The sequence below is a fragment of the Rhinoderma darwinii genome, chromosome 2 (assembly GCF_050947455.1).
Source record: "Rhinoderma darwinii isolate aRhiDar2 chromosome 2, aRhiDar2.hap1, whole genome shotgun sequence".
NCBI classification, from domain to species: domain Eukaryota; kingdom Metazoa; phylum Chordata; class Amphibia; order Anura; family Rhinodermatidae; genus Rhinoderma; species Rhinoderma darwinii.
Genome location: NC_134688.1, coordinates 266,359,251 through 266,373,061, shown reverse-complemented (window position 1 = coordinate 266,373,061; position 13,811 = coordinate 266,359,251). Strand labels below are relative to the sequence as shown.

The 13,811-nt window shown below is 41.7% G+C and overlaps 1 long non-coding RNA gene across 1 annotated transcript; it reads left to right on the top strand.

Annotated features, from left to right (window-relative positions):
• The first annotated feature begins 949 nt into the window (after positions 1-949).
• Positions 950-12,443, top strand: LOC142741135 (uncharacterized). Its single transcript, XR_012881009.1, has 3 exons — positions 950-4,013; positions 7,255-7,412; positions 11,288-12,443. It is a non-coding gene; the product is annotated as an uncharacterized LOC142741135 (long non-coding RNA).
• The last annotated feature ends 1,368 nt before the right edge of the window (positions 12,444-13,811 follow it).

Below are 13,811 nucleotides of genomic sequence, written 5' to 3'. Positions count from 1 at the left end.
AGGACGGCTGATGAGTATAGTTCAAACTGTGTTCCAAATTATTTTGTTTTGCATACTTGGCTATATAGGCTTTCATTTGTTAATATGGCTAATGAACTGAAGTATAAGGTTGGATAAAAAGACTGTTTTGTTGCTGTTTTTTATGTACCTTATGTATAAGGTTTAAATAATTAAACTTATCTGTGTACAGTTAGGTTTTAGAATTATGAATATAGAAGAAATTTAGTTTCCTTTCAGCATTTTGGTTCGCTGAAGTTTATAGTGCTAAAAGAAAAGGGCGGGGCAGCAGCTGAATGCAGTGTATGAGCATGTTAGAAGAAATGTAAAATGTTGTTCGCTCGCTCTCTCTCTCTCTCTCTCTCCCTATTGAAATATTTAACAAGGATGGTCTGCATAAATGATAGATTGATAAGTTATCAGGTAATAAACTGATAATTCCCATTGTGTCTCCCTATAATACCCAGTTTTTCTCTATCCGTTTGTCTCCGGATTGTTACTAATATTTTGACTTTACACACAGAGGCAAACAATATGCCTGGATGGTGCTTCCCCAGGGTGCAGCAAATTCTCCTGATATTGTCATCTGTGCAATGAAAGAGTGGTTGGATAAGTGGTCCCCCAAACACTCCACCACTTGTCTATGTTGATAATTTGCATTTGTGTTGTATCTATGTTGACATATGTGCTTAGGAAACAGTCTCATTATTGTTGTAATTTTCCAATGTAGGTTTACTGCTATCCAAGACCACCCAGTCCCACACAACCATCACTATGCCTGTGGTTATAGAGAAAGGAGGGGAAGGGGGGCGATGCCAGACCCTTAATGTACGAACTTGCAAATTTTAATGTCTTGTTTGATATGGAAAATGAGCGTGATTGTCCCAGTTTAATACAACTTGAAGCCCAAGGGTTACCAGGTGTCACTGATGTACCTTTGACTATCTATGATGTTCAGTATTTTGTAGACGGATCTAGATAATGAAAGGAGCAGACAGGACATTTCACCACCGGATATGCAGTAGTCCAGGAAGGTAAGACAGTGCTGCAAAAGTCACTGCCCTCCAGCAGCTCTGCCCAAGAGGCAGAACTCATGGCACTCACAGAAGCATGTAAGTTGGGCACAGGTAAAAGGGTGAATGTTTATACAGACACTAGGTACGCCTTTGGAGTCGCACACGATTATGGCGCAATATGGTGAGCAAGAGGCTTACTGACTTCAACAGGCAAACCAATCAAAAATGCTGATGCAGTACAATAACTATTTGAGGGTTTAGCATTACTTACAAAAGTAGCAATAATTAAAGTGCAAGCGCACACAAGACTAGACACACCTGAAGCGGAAGGGAATGCACGGGCCGACCAAGCAGCAAAAGCAGTAGTGTTTTCAAAGTACTTTTGGAACTGACCAATGAAAACTTCACTGTCTGATCTATGGTATTCAAGAAATTATGGAAATCCGTAAGCTCAGAGGAACTGCCAGTCCAGACGAGGAAGACATCGTCTATGTACCTCCACCATCTCAGCACATGCCGAAAATGGTGGGACACATAGACGAGATCCTCCTCGAGTGAACGCATATATATGTTGGCATATGTAGGGGCAATGTTGGAGCCCATGGCAGTTCCCTGGCATTGGATAAAAAACTGATCACGAAAAAGGAAATAATTATTTGATAGAATAATTTCCAAAAGAGATAATATAAAGGATCTACATTCAATAGAGTAATCCGATTGTTGTAATAGTATCTCAACAGCTCTCAATTCACCCTCATGCTGTATGGACGTGTAAAGCGAAGTTACATAGAAGGAGGCCAAGATGACCTCCGCTCCTTCATCAAGTTTAATCTCCTGTAATTTATTTTAAAAATCCGCTGTGTCCCGTATATAAGAACGTGCCCCCATAGCAAATTCCCTTAGACATCTGTCAAGAAAAATCGCTATATTAGAAGAAATAGAGTCGCCCTGGCGTGTCTGTCAGAGTTTTATGAATTTTAGGCAATATATATATCACGGGGGTAATGGGATGTTCGACAATCAGAAATTTTTTCAAGTCATCATCAATGAGGCGCCCATTACTGGCGTCATTGATAGCATTTTGAATAGTCCTGGACATATCAAATTTAGGGACATACGAGATTGGTGTATAGATCGTTGTGTCTGCAAGCTGGCGGTATATTTCCTTCAAATATTGTGAGGTATCCATGATGACAGTAGCCCCGCCTTTATCAGCCGGTTTGATAGTAATGCATAGTAATGCTGTCATCATGGATCAATTCATCAAGGGCCGCAGCCTCATCCTTTGTCAAATTACTATATGTGAATGTTTCATCCTCATATCTAGATTTCAAATTGCACATATCTCTTTTCACAACATTAATAAAGGCATCAACCCCAGACTCAGTGAAAGATGGAACAAAAGCACTCATTGTATAGACCGAAATTTTTGAGCTCTAATTCAGTAAGCTTGGTCTTAGGAATGGGTACATTATTGGTAAACCACATTTTGAGTTTAACACTCCTAAAAAAATTATAGAAGTCAGCTTCAACCTGAAACCAATCCGTTTTTTTATTCGGACAGAAAGAGACCTTTACTTAATACCCCCAATTGTGTTACAATGTTTTACTAGAAATATTTACCACTAAGTCCGTTTCTTGAGGTTCATTCCCCGTGTTACTGGGGGTCGATTGCTCGATGCCTGGTATCCCCTTTAGACGATGCCGCCTACCGCCCCTTCTGGTGCGTCTCCCACCGGTGTGGTCATCCCCGGAGTCCCACCTAAAAAAGATATGTCTCCAGTGGATCTCATGTATGCAGGGTTTCTTTTGTTGTCAGAATGTCCCTTTTTCTTTCTAGTATCTTTAGCCGCTGTACCCAATCCTTTCAGATCATCTTGTTGCCAATTGTAGACTCGTCCGCGACTATAATCGTAACTCTCTCCCCCCTTCTTACTTCAACCCTTTACCTGCATATCCCCTGGTACCTGTACATACCCTAGTACCTGTTTAACCCTTTCCCATCATTTACCTGCTATCCCCTGGTACACAGCAACCCATTCCCCTTGTTAGCCCTTTTACCAGATTAACCCTTAGTGTACAGGGACAGTTATATTAGGAGGGAGCCGGACAGAAATAGTGAGCATGTATTGTATTGTAACTATATTCATATGTATGTTTATGTAAGTGGGTGGCCGTATAAAGTAGGATTGTGATACCGTGTTTATACTGTACTACGTATAGTGTGAGTATACTCAGTATATATTAACTCGTTATATGTATTGGGGTATACTGATATTATACTGTGATCATTTACAGTGTTCTGTGTTTGGTGTATTTTATACGTAAGTGTGATTATTGTTAGTAATAAATATTACCCTTTATTTACTATACAATTGTATTTACTCAGTCGTATACACTTACTTAGCAGCAAAATAATTACATCAACGTTAGTATAATTCCAAGGTAGGGGAACTAGGCATAACCCTAGTGACCCTGATTATAAAGGAGGTAGTAGTGGTGGGCGACACGAGTAAGTGAATCCCACCATTATACCAGCCCTTTAACATATGGGGAGCCAAGGCCCAAACTGTTTTCAATTTATTTCTGTGTTTTGTACAATAAAATTGTGTTTAAACGTGAACTAAGATAGGCGTGGACAGATAACATACGTACACGGTGAAGTGTTGTGTTATACTGTGCGTCTAGTCCTTCAAGTTTGGACGAGTAACACAGTTTTATTTAAGGCTTAATATAGGATACAATTGAGAACAGCGAACCTAGTTATTTTTTGTTTTTTTTCTAAGGTATTAACGTTTTTATTTTGCTTTGCGGCATGCTGCTCTACTGCGACAAATCGTCGGGCGATCGAGCAACACATTAGAGTCTTCAGCAGTATCGACGTCGGTGTCCTTCGTGTGAAATCCAGCTGGTCGGGAAAAAGCGTTCCGGCGTAAAAGGACCTTTTTCATGCAGCAATCTACAAGGAGGACAACACTGACCAAGATGACTTCTGATAGAGTGAGTATGGACTTCACACTCAAACACCTTGATAAACATAGTTCATTCAATCCAGTATCACCCACTACATACAAGTCAGCAGGAATGCTGTGGTCCACTCTGCTGGACGAGGCTTATGCGCATGATAAGATGTGCATAAGCAAGAGGAGTTTTTTTAACAAAACCTCCAAAAGGCTCCACATGCTCGCTAAACTTATCCAAATTTTCACTGCCAGTGTTGTGTCAACAATGTGAAGCAGGTTTGTGCTTTGCAGACACAACTGGCAGAGAATGCCCAATGTAAAATTGATAGAGATAAGCAAATTTGCATGCTGCAATCGCAGGTGATAGTTTTGAAAAATCATGGTGATGATATTGATGCACAGCTGACTGGGTCTTATGCTGTGATCAATGCATTTAAGGATAAGGCGGCATCTACGGATGCGATCATTGCCAAGTTGAATGATGAGCTTGCTACTAGGTCACAATTGGTTGCCAGTATGCAAAACATCATAAATGATGTCTCAAAAATGTTACCGGCCTTGTCTTTGTCTGATTCTGCTGTAAATTTGCCCTCTACATGGCAAATATGGGGGAGTAGAAAGAGTGATGGATCAGATGTCCCAAATCATGATCCCATCCAGAAAAATGAAGGTAACATTGTTCCGAAAGTGTTATGCAAATATAAGCGTATGCTAATCAGAAGTGCGTCCCTAGCCATGCAGATCATGCACTGTTGACTGCCCTAATGTAACGTCCATGGTTGCTGACCACGAACTCCTTCCATCCAGTCGATGCCCTTCTCTCCAGAGATTCTGCACATACGGCCGTACTGTCCCACAGTGACCACCAGGGTGCGCTCGGGAGCTCAGTCCAGACTCAAGAAGCCAGAGCGCACGCATGTGGGAGATTTAGCTGATTGCTCCCAGAGCACCCTGGGCTATAAGAAGGTCTCAGTCCCTTCCTCCCACGCCTGAGCATTGTTGTCGTATCCTAAGTTTGTCTGGCAAATGGTCCCCTAGTGTTTCCTGCTCCCAGTGTTCCCTGTTCCTGTATCCTATCACCTGTATCCTAATCTACTGACGTGATGAGCTGTTGCCGTACTGTGCTGTATACCACGCTTGTCCTGCTACTTCACGCCTGATGTCTACCTGCTTCTTAGTCCCAGCCAAGCCTGCCTTGCTACTGTCCGAGCTGCCATAGGTACCCTATATGAACTATAGACTCTGACCTGCGCACTGCTGGCCAGCTACTATACCGCCAAGGTGGTACGGCCCTGTGGGTCCATGAACCCTACGTGACAGTACGCTCAGGCCAAGGACCCCGCTGGTCGATTCAAGACCATGACGAAGTCACAAGAGATTGGGGTGGATATGCTAGACCTTCGGTCTCGACAGCACCAACTCCTCCAGGCCTTGAACATTCTCGCACGTTGGCAGGAAGCACGAACTGCCGTTCCTCTTACTACACCTCCTGACAGTACTGTTCCTCAGACTACACCTCCTGGCAGTGTTGATCCTCGTTTTTTCTTTGCCGCTATGATGGAAACGCAAGTACCTGCCTTGGATTTTTTGAACCAGTGCCAGATCCACTTCAGCCTGTATTCAAGGGCATTTTCATCTGATGGCGCAAGTGTCGCTTTCATGATCTCTCTTCTTACTGGCAAGGCCCTTGCATGGGCGAACCCTATCTGGGAGAGACAAGGACCAGAGACCCGTGACTTCCAGGGGTTCCTCCGGACATTTTGCATGGTGTTTGAGGAGCCTGGACAAGTCTCCTCTACTGCGGTTTCCTTGCTGAACCTACACCAAGGAGACATCTCTCTGGGCGAGTACGCCATCCACTTCCGCACCATGGCGGGAGAACTGTTGTGGAACAATGAGGCCTTGGTGGCTACATTCTGGCATGGACTGACTCCTAAGATTAAAGAAAAACTTGCCGCTTGAGACCTGCCATTTACCCTGGATGACCTCATCTTCCTGGCTGCCCGGATTGATAGAAGGCTCCGAGAACAGCTCTGAGAGGTTCATCGGGAGGGAGGCCTTCCTAGTCTAGCTCCTACCTTGCAGCAACCCCTGCCGTCCTCAGATGCCGATCCTCCTCAGGAGTCTGTGAGGATCGACCAATGTAAGCTATCTACCCAAGAGAGACAACGCAGACGCACTTCGGGACTCCAAAAGCCCCAAAGCCTAGGGTTGGTAGAAGAGACAACCTTGGGTAAAGAAGTACTCCTGTCTAAGTTGTCCATACCCGTGACCACAGTGTCCGGAGAGAAAACGCATCAGGTCTCTGCATATCTGGACTCTGGATCCGCTGCTAATTTCATTTGTAGAGACCTGGTGGACATTCCCGAATTACCTACTACCCCTCTGGAGAGACCGGTGATGGTTGCATCAGTAAATCGACTTCCTCTGCCAGACCCAGTTATAGCTGTGACCAAGCCGCTGAGGCTTCAAGTAGGGGCTCTCCACTCCAAACTTCTACCGTTCTATGTCCTGTCCAAGGCCGTTAACCCTGTGCTGCTGGGTCTGCCTTGGCTCCGACTACATGCCCCAGTACTGGACTGGAATTCTGGAGCGGTTCTCCAGTAGGGCCCCGAGTGTCACAGCCGATGCCTGGTGCAGATTCGTTCGGTCCAGCCTTCTCTGCCTCAATCATTGGCAGGATTGCCTGGTCATTATGCTGCATTTTCTGACGTCTTCAACAAAAGGGAGGTGGAGACACTGCCCCCACACTAGGCATATGACTGTCCTATCGAGCTGATCCCTGATGCATCCCTTCCCCGTGGTAGGATATATCCTCTCTCCTTGCCAGAGACTCTGTCATGTCCACCTATGTTAAGGAGAACTTGGAGAGGGGCTTCATACGGAAGTCATCCTCCCCAGCATGAGCCGGGTTCTTCTTCATCAAGAAAAAGGATGGCTCCCTGCGTCGTTGTATTGACTACCGGGGTCTCAACCAAATCACGGTGAAGAATAAATATCCATTGCCCCTGATCTCTGAATTATTTGATCGTATACGTGATGCCAAAAAAAACTCCGAACTGGAACTGCGTGGGGCTTACAACCTAATCAGCATTTGCCAGGGTGATGAATGGAAGACTGCATTTAACACCCGTGATGAATACTATGAGTATCTAGTAATGCCCTTCGGCCTGTGTAATGCTCCCGTGGTCTTCCAGGAGTTTGTTAATGACATTTTCCGTGACCTCCTCTATGTTTGTATAGTAGTCTATCTTGATGATATCTGATTTTTTCTCCAGATCCTGTGACTTATCAGAGACATGTCCGTCAAGTTTTGCTGTGGTTAAGAGAGAATCGTCTGTACGCAAAGTTGGAGAAGTGCGTGATTGAAAAGGATGCTCTGCCCTTCCTCGGCTACATTGTCTCGAATAGAGGTCTCGAGATGGATCCTAAAAAGGTAAAGTCCGTTCTGGAATGGCTACACCCTCAAGGCTTGAGGGCCATACAGCGCTTTCTGGGATTCGCCAATTTTTACAGACCGTTTATTCCAAACTTCTCCTCACTGACTTCTCCTATCTCTGACCTCAAAAAGAAGGGCATGAACGCCAAGGTGTGGACTGCTGAGGCAGAGTCTGCATTCAATAGCTTAAGGCTTGTCACGCTTATCTTATCTCACCTCCCCTCCCATTACCTGCTCCCCTCCACCTATCCTCACATCCCAGACCACGGTGACACTGATTGCTGGAGAACTTTCTCCTGTGTAGCTTCCACAGGATCAGAAGCTGAAATGAGGTTTGAAGTGTGAAATGGAAACTCTTAATACGTCTGTGATATGAATTAACTGGACACTTTGTGATTCCCTCTTTCTCTCTTGTGCTGTCAATGAAAATGCTGTGCTCTTAGTATAAAAGATAGGAGCAGCCTTTCATGTACCTCAAAATAAAAATGAAACGACAACTTAAGTCCTGTCTCTAAAAAATGTCATGCTACCTGTAACTCCACCTTCCTAGTGCGTATACTCGACTTGTGATTATTCAGTCTAATGCGACACTCCGTCGTCGTTTCACCCACGTAAATCAAGTTACACGGACATTGTAACGCCTAGTTCACAAAGTCACACTTGCACGTATATTTGGATGTATAAAGGCATCAGCTTATATCATAGATAGGTTGTATCACTCTCTTATTGTTCTGACATAACTCATCTCTATTTAGTCGTTTAAGCTTCTCTAGATGTTTATTTACAATTCTTGGTGACCCCTACTAAGAAATCTCTCAGTCATTTGATCCAGTCTAATGTCAAGATCCCTTGGGTCATCAACTATCCTCTTTACCCTAAGCATTTAACTATAGGGCAAGGATTTAATCATTCCACCCGGATGGTGGCTGTGAAAGCTCAGTAGAGTGTTACAATCAGTTGGTTTTATGTAAAGGTCAGTCTTCACAAATTTACAATCACAAATATGGACCATAGTGTCCAAAAAAGTCAGGTTAGTATTTGAAACCATAATAGTAAACTTAATGTCCGGATCTATCTTATTAAGGGTCTCAAAAAATTGATTAAAGTCAGAAGTGTCACCTGTCCAAATTAAGAAGACGTCGTCGATGTAACGCCACCACCTCAGTGCATGGCTAAAGTGGGGGGGACACATAAACAGACGTCTCCACGAGGCCTGCCATGACAATGTTAGCATAAGTAGGTGCAACATTTGAACCCATGGCGGTACCTCTACGTTGCATGTAGAATTCATCATTGAACAAGAAATAGTTGCATGTAAGTACAATCTCAAGAAGACCCAAAAGGAAATTTTTACAATCTGGTGTGGAGTTACTTTGATCAAGTACCTTGTTCACACTGCTAAGGCCCCTTTCATGATTAATCGATGTATAAAGACTGGTCACGTCAAGCGAGACCAGTTTAGCTCCAGTAGGAACAGAAGTCTCCTTAATTTTGTACAAAAAGTCTGTAGTATCTCTAATGTACAATTTAGCTGATATAGCAAATCTTCGAAGGACTTTGTCCAGAAAAATGGCCTTTGGACTTAGGAAGGATTCCCTACCCGAGACTATTGGTCTACCAGGGGGTGAAATCAATCTTTTATGTATTTTGGGTAAGCAATAAAGCATAGGTGTAATGGAAAATTTTGAAATGAGAAATAAATGTAAATCTTTAGCTCATTCACAATGGCATTGTCTATCAGAATCCGCATGCGTTTTTCTATATCCCTTCAAGGGTCCACAGGTATTTTCTCGTAGACCTCAACGTCTCCAAGTTGTCTGTAAACCTCATATAAATATGTAGAACGATCCATAACGACGACCGCACCCCCTTGTCCGCAGGTTTGATGACAAGGTCGTCGTTATGGACCAATTCAAGAAGAGCCCTTTTCTCAAATTGTGCTTAGTATGTATTCCTATACCAGACAAGCATTCTTTTTTATATTGTTCAACATCTTTGAGGACAGAGAGAATAAATGTCTCAACCACCTCTAAACATGAAGGTGGTTGAAAATTACTTATATTGAACAGGTCCCAATCCTTCAGATACAGTTCCTGACATTTAATTAATTCATTCTGTCCCATAGATAGTGTTTGTTGTGGAAACCAAGCTTTAAGGCGTACGGATCGAAAAAAAATTATTCAGATCAATATTTACTAGTAGCCAATTAATAACAATCGGACAGAATGATAGGCCTTTACTTAATACAGACAATTCCAAAACTGATAAACAATGTGTGGAGATATTTACCACTGATTTGTTGTGGGGGGTATCTTTCTCCCCATCTGTAACGTGGATTTCAGATGTTTCATGCTTCTTGTTTTTGAGCCATCTGTTGTAATGTCTCCCTTCCCTCCTTGAGCTGCGTTGTTTTCTGCCCTGTTCTTTGGAAGTACACCTAAAAAATTCTCATTAGTGGAACGTCCTGTTCTGTTTCCAGGTGTTTTAATTTGAAAATCCTTCCGTGTAGGTTTCTTTGTTAGTGTTGGTTGTTGTTGTTCTTGCTTCCAATTATAAACCCTTCCATGAGCATAGTCCTCCTTATCTCGGAACCACTTGTGGCGTTTAATTTCCTCCTGTTCTTCCTGAAATTTATGCAAAATGGAGTTGAACCTTTCAGTGCAGTTGGTAAATGCAACACCAGCCATCAGCGTTTGTAACTTCTCCTCTGATTCAATCTTTCTTTTGCAGCAGCTGTCAATTTGAATTTGTAAAAATTCTATGTTCAATAAGATAACATCTAGGGCATACTTATTAGACAATCCTTCCAGTCTGGTACAAAAGTCGAGATTATTAGGGAACAAATTCGGTCTTAAGTGTGACCTTAAGCCGCGAGGTATAATTTGATGTCTGTAATATACACTCAGCAATGACAAATGGAGATTCAGACTAATAATCCTCCTAGATTCATACTCGAAGATCCGTTTAACATCAACCTTTGCTGGGACTCCAAGTAATGCACCATTCCCCAAGGAACCTCCAGATATCATCCGTGGTATATGACAAAATGTTGGATGTAGCATTGATAGTCTCTATGGACTCCATTGTACTCACGTGCTCAATCTCCAGGTCAGAATTGTAGCAAGGTCTTCTTTTCATATAGAAGACCTTACAATTTAAGAGACAGATTGGTTAAAGCTGATGTTAGTAAAAGTGATATAGGACGGACTACTGTAGTACGCAAAGGATGTTTTCCTTGCCTTTCTTGTGATAATTTTCCATCTATGATAAAAGGTGATACCTTTATACATCCAATTACACATAAATCCTTTAATATCAATTCCTTCTATACGTGCAAGAGTGACTTTGTGATGTATGTGTTACAATGTCTGTGTAACTTGATTTACGTGGGTGAAACGACGACGGAGTGTCGCATTAGACTGAATAATCACAAGTCGAGTATACGCACTAAGAAGGTGGAGTTACCGGTAGCACAACATTTTTTAGAGACAGGACTTCAGGTTCAACATCTTAAATTTACTATCATTGATCGGGTACCCCCACCAAAACGAGGTGGTAATAGGGAGTTAATCTTGAAGCAACGTGAACCTCAGTGGGTAACTAAACGCAATTCTTTAGATGGTTTAAATGTAGACTATCCACTGAATGTTTATAAATAATATCTAGATCAACATATCTCTACTTCTCTTATAACCATCTGATATTATATTAATCTTCGACAATCTATGCTCTTCCTGATCTTCTCTCCCGGGATCCTGTTAAAATCGTGGGATGGTAGTTGAAATATTTTTTATGTGTGAAGCCTGTATGAGTCTATACAGTTTTGTATAAGGGAATAACTTCCTTTTTTTTTTGTTCTCTTCTCTTTTTAGAGTGTCAATGATATTATATGACTGGACCCACACGATCTGGAATTGGAGAGTTTGGACTCATATGTTATAACCCTCCCTCAACAATCATGCCTCCACTGCATTTCTACTTATAAGAAGACCTTTGTCTTTCTTTAATAATAAAAAAATTAAACAATTTTGGAGAATTATTATTATTTTTTTAATTTATTACCACAGTGATAGACTTGACGTATAATACAACAATTCAAATGTGAATGGGATTTGAGTTTGAAAAAACATATAGAATTCTACTTTAGATTGGTCCATTTTGACATTATACACTTTGTCCATGTTCATACTAGGGATCGGTGGCGTTTATGACCATTTTGATGAAGGTACAAAAAAAAATTTATTTTTTTGTTTTTGTTTTTGTTTTTTGTTTTTTACAAATAATACATATGGAACTAATGGATCCCTGATTTAATTGTGTCCATCATAATCTGTCCTGGGTGGGGAACCATCACCTGATGATATGGTAGATACTTTTTGACATTTATTGTTCACTTATGGATATGATGGTTTCAGTCCGTGTCTAGGGACAGAATGTTCTTTTGATCTGTACCTACACAAGCTATCTATATAAAGTTTTTCGCTATATTTGCAAATTGACAGTTAATATCCCTAGTTGTGATGAGGGACTATATTTTATAATTATATTTTATTGTAATCTCGAATCCCGTTTACCTTATTACCTTACTGCCTTCCCTTCTTGAAGATGGCGTCTTCATACCCCACTGGGCAGTGACGTATACACGTAGTCACGTCCATTACGATGGATGACTCATGTCGTGTCATCTGATGTTGTTTCCTTGTTCCGTTGACGACTATTGATCACATGTGCATTTTGACCCAATTGGTGGGTTAGTTAGAGGCATGCTCAGTCTAAGACTCTAAGTGCTGTTAATGGAGGATGTAGAATACATATGAGTCCGGCTACAATGATTCCTCTCTTTCTAGATTGGTGAGTGCCAGCTGTTGATGTTTTTAATAATTACATTGCTTATACTTAATTAACTTTTTAACTCTCTTTGTAACACGAGGATATTACACGCTATGAAAAGCAATATGTTATATCATGTTTGATCTTTTGCACCATTGATATTTACGTGACTATTCACTTTAAATCATTGTATGATGACAAAAAATCCTTTTATTGTATTATTGTATACTGATTGATTGCACTGATTCTTTTGGGTTGTACCCCTTATTTATATGTATGTATTCCTAACACACACTACTTGAAAATTGCTTCATAGAGGAGGTGAAACGTTGTGGTTCCATGTTGCATGAATAAATTCACTTTATTTGAGTGCTGCTTCATGGTCTCTTTTTTGGATGCCCCGCTTTTGTAGATAGCGCCACACACAGCCCCTCTCTTGTAGATAGTGCCACATACAGTCCGCTGCCCCTTTGTAAATAGCGCCACACTCCCCCCCCCCTTGTAAATAGCGCCACATTCCCCCCCTTTTAAATAGCGGCACACTCCCCCTTGTACTTAGCGCCACACTGTAAACAGAGCGGTGAGTGCTAGCCTACCGCTACCACTCTCCGCTCTGCCTGACGTGACTTACCGGAGGAGCCTAAGAGGTCATGCGGCGCAAGCAGCAGCGGAATTCCTTCTGACTAGGGTCGGTGACAACCAGGGCTGGCCTTAGGTTGGATGGTGCGATGTGTGGAACTCTCTATTGCCGCCCCCTACAAAAAACTAAAATTAACCACATATATAGACACGCACATACTGGAACATATATACTGTACATACATAAAAACAGATATTTAGACATACATGCAAATATACATACACACATCTGGAATATATACATACAGGTAAATATATAGACGTACAGACACATATACACACACACACACGGGCAGATAAATACACAGACAGGAACATATACAAATACATCAAAGGCATATATATACAAGCACAAAGACACGTGCAGTCCTATGTAACATCGCTGATAACACACAGTAATAACTCTCTGAGTACAGATAATGTAGTAGATGATAACTATACCCACAGACACATATAAACACACACACAGAGGCATATATATACACTGTGTTCCAAATTATTATGCACATTGGATTTAAGTGTCATAAACATTTAAATATTAGTTTTTCAATTAAACTCATGGATGGTATTGTGTCTTAGGGCTCTTTGGATCATTGTAATCAATCTCAGACACCTGTGATAATTAGTTTGTCAGTAGTGTCCAATCAAAGGAAAACACACACACACACACACACACACACACACACTGTAACATATACACATACAAACACAGAGAAACATACAGTATACACAGAGACACAAACTGTATACAGAGACACATACTGTATACACACACAGAGACAGATACTGTATATACATTACACACACATATACACACAGACACACATAGACACTCACCATGTCTCCTTGCTGACAGGATAACAGGTTTCTTGCAGGACAGGCTGTGGGCGGAGTTTCCTCCAAAGCTTCTTGCTGTTATTTACTCCG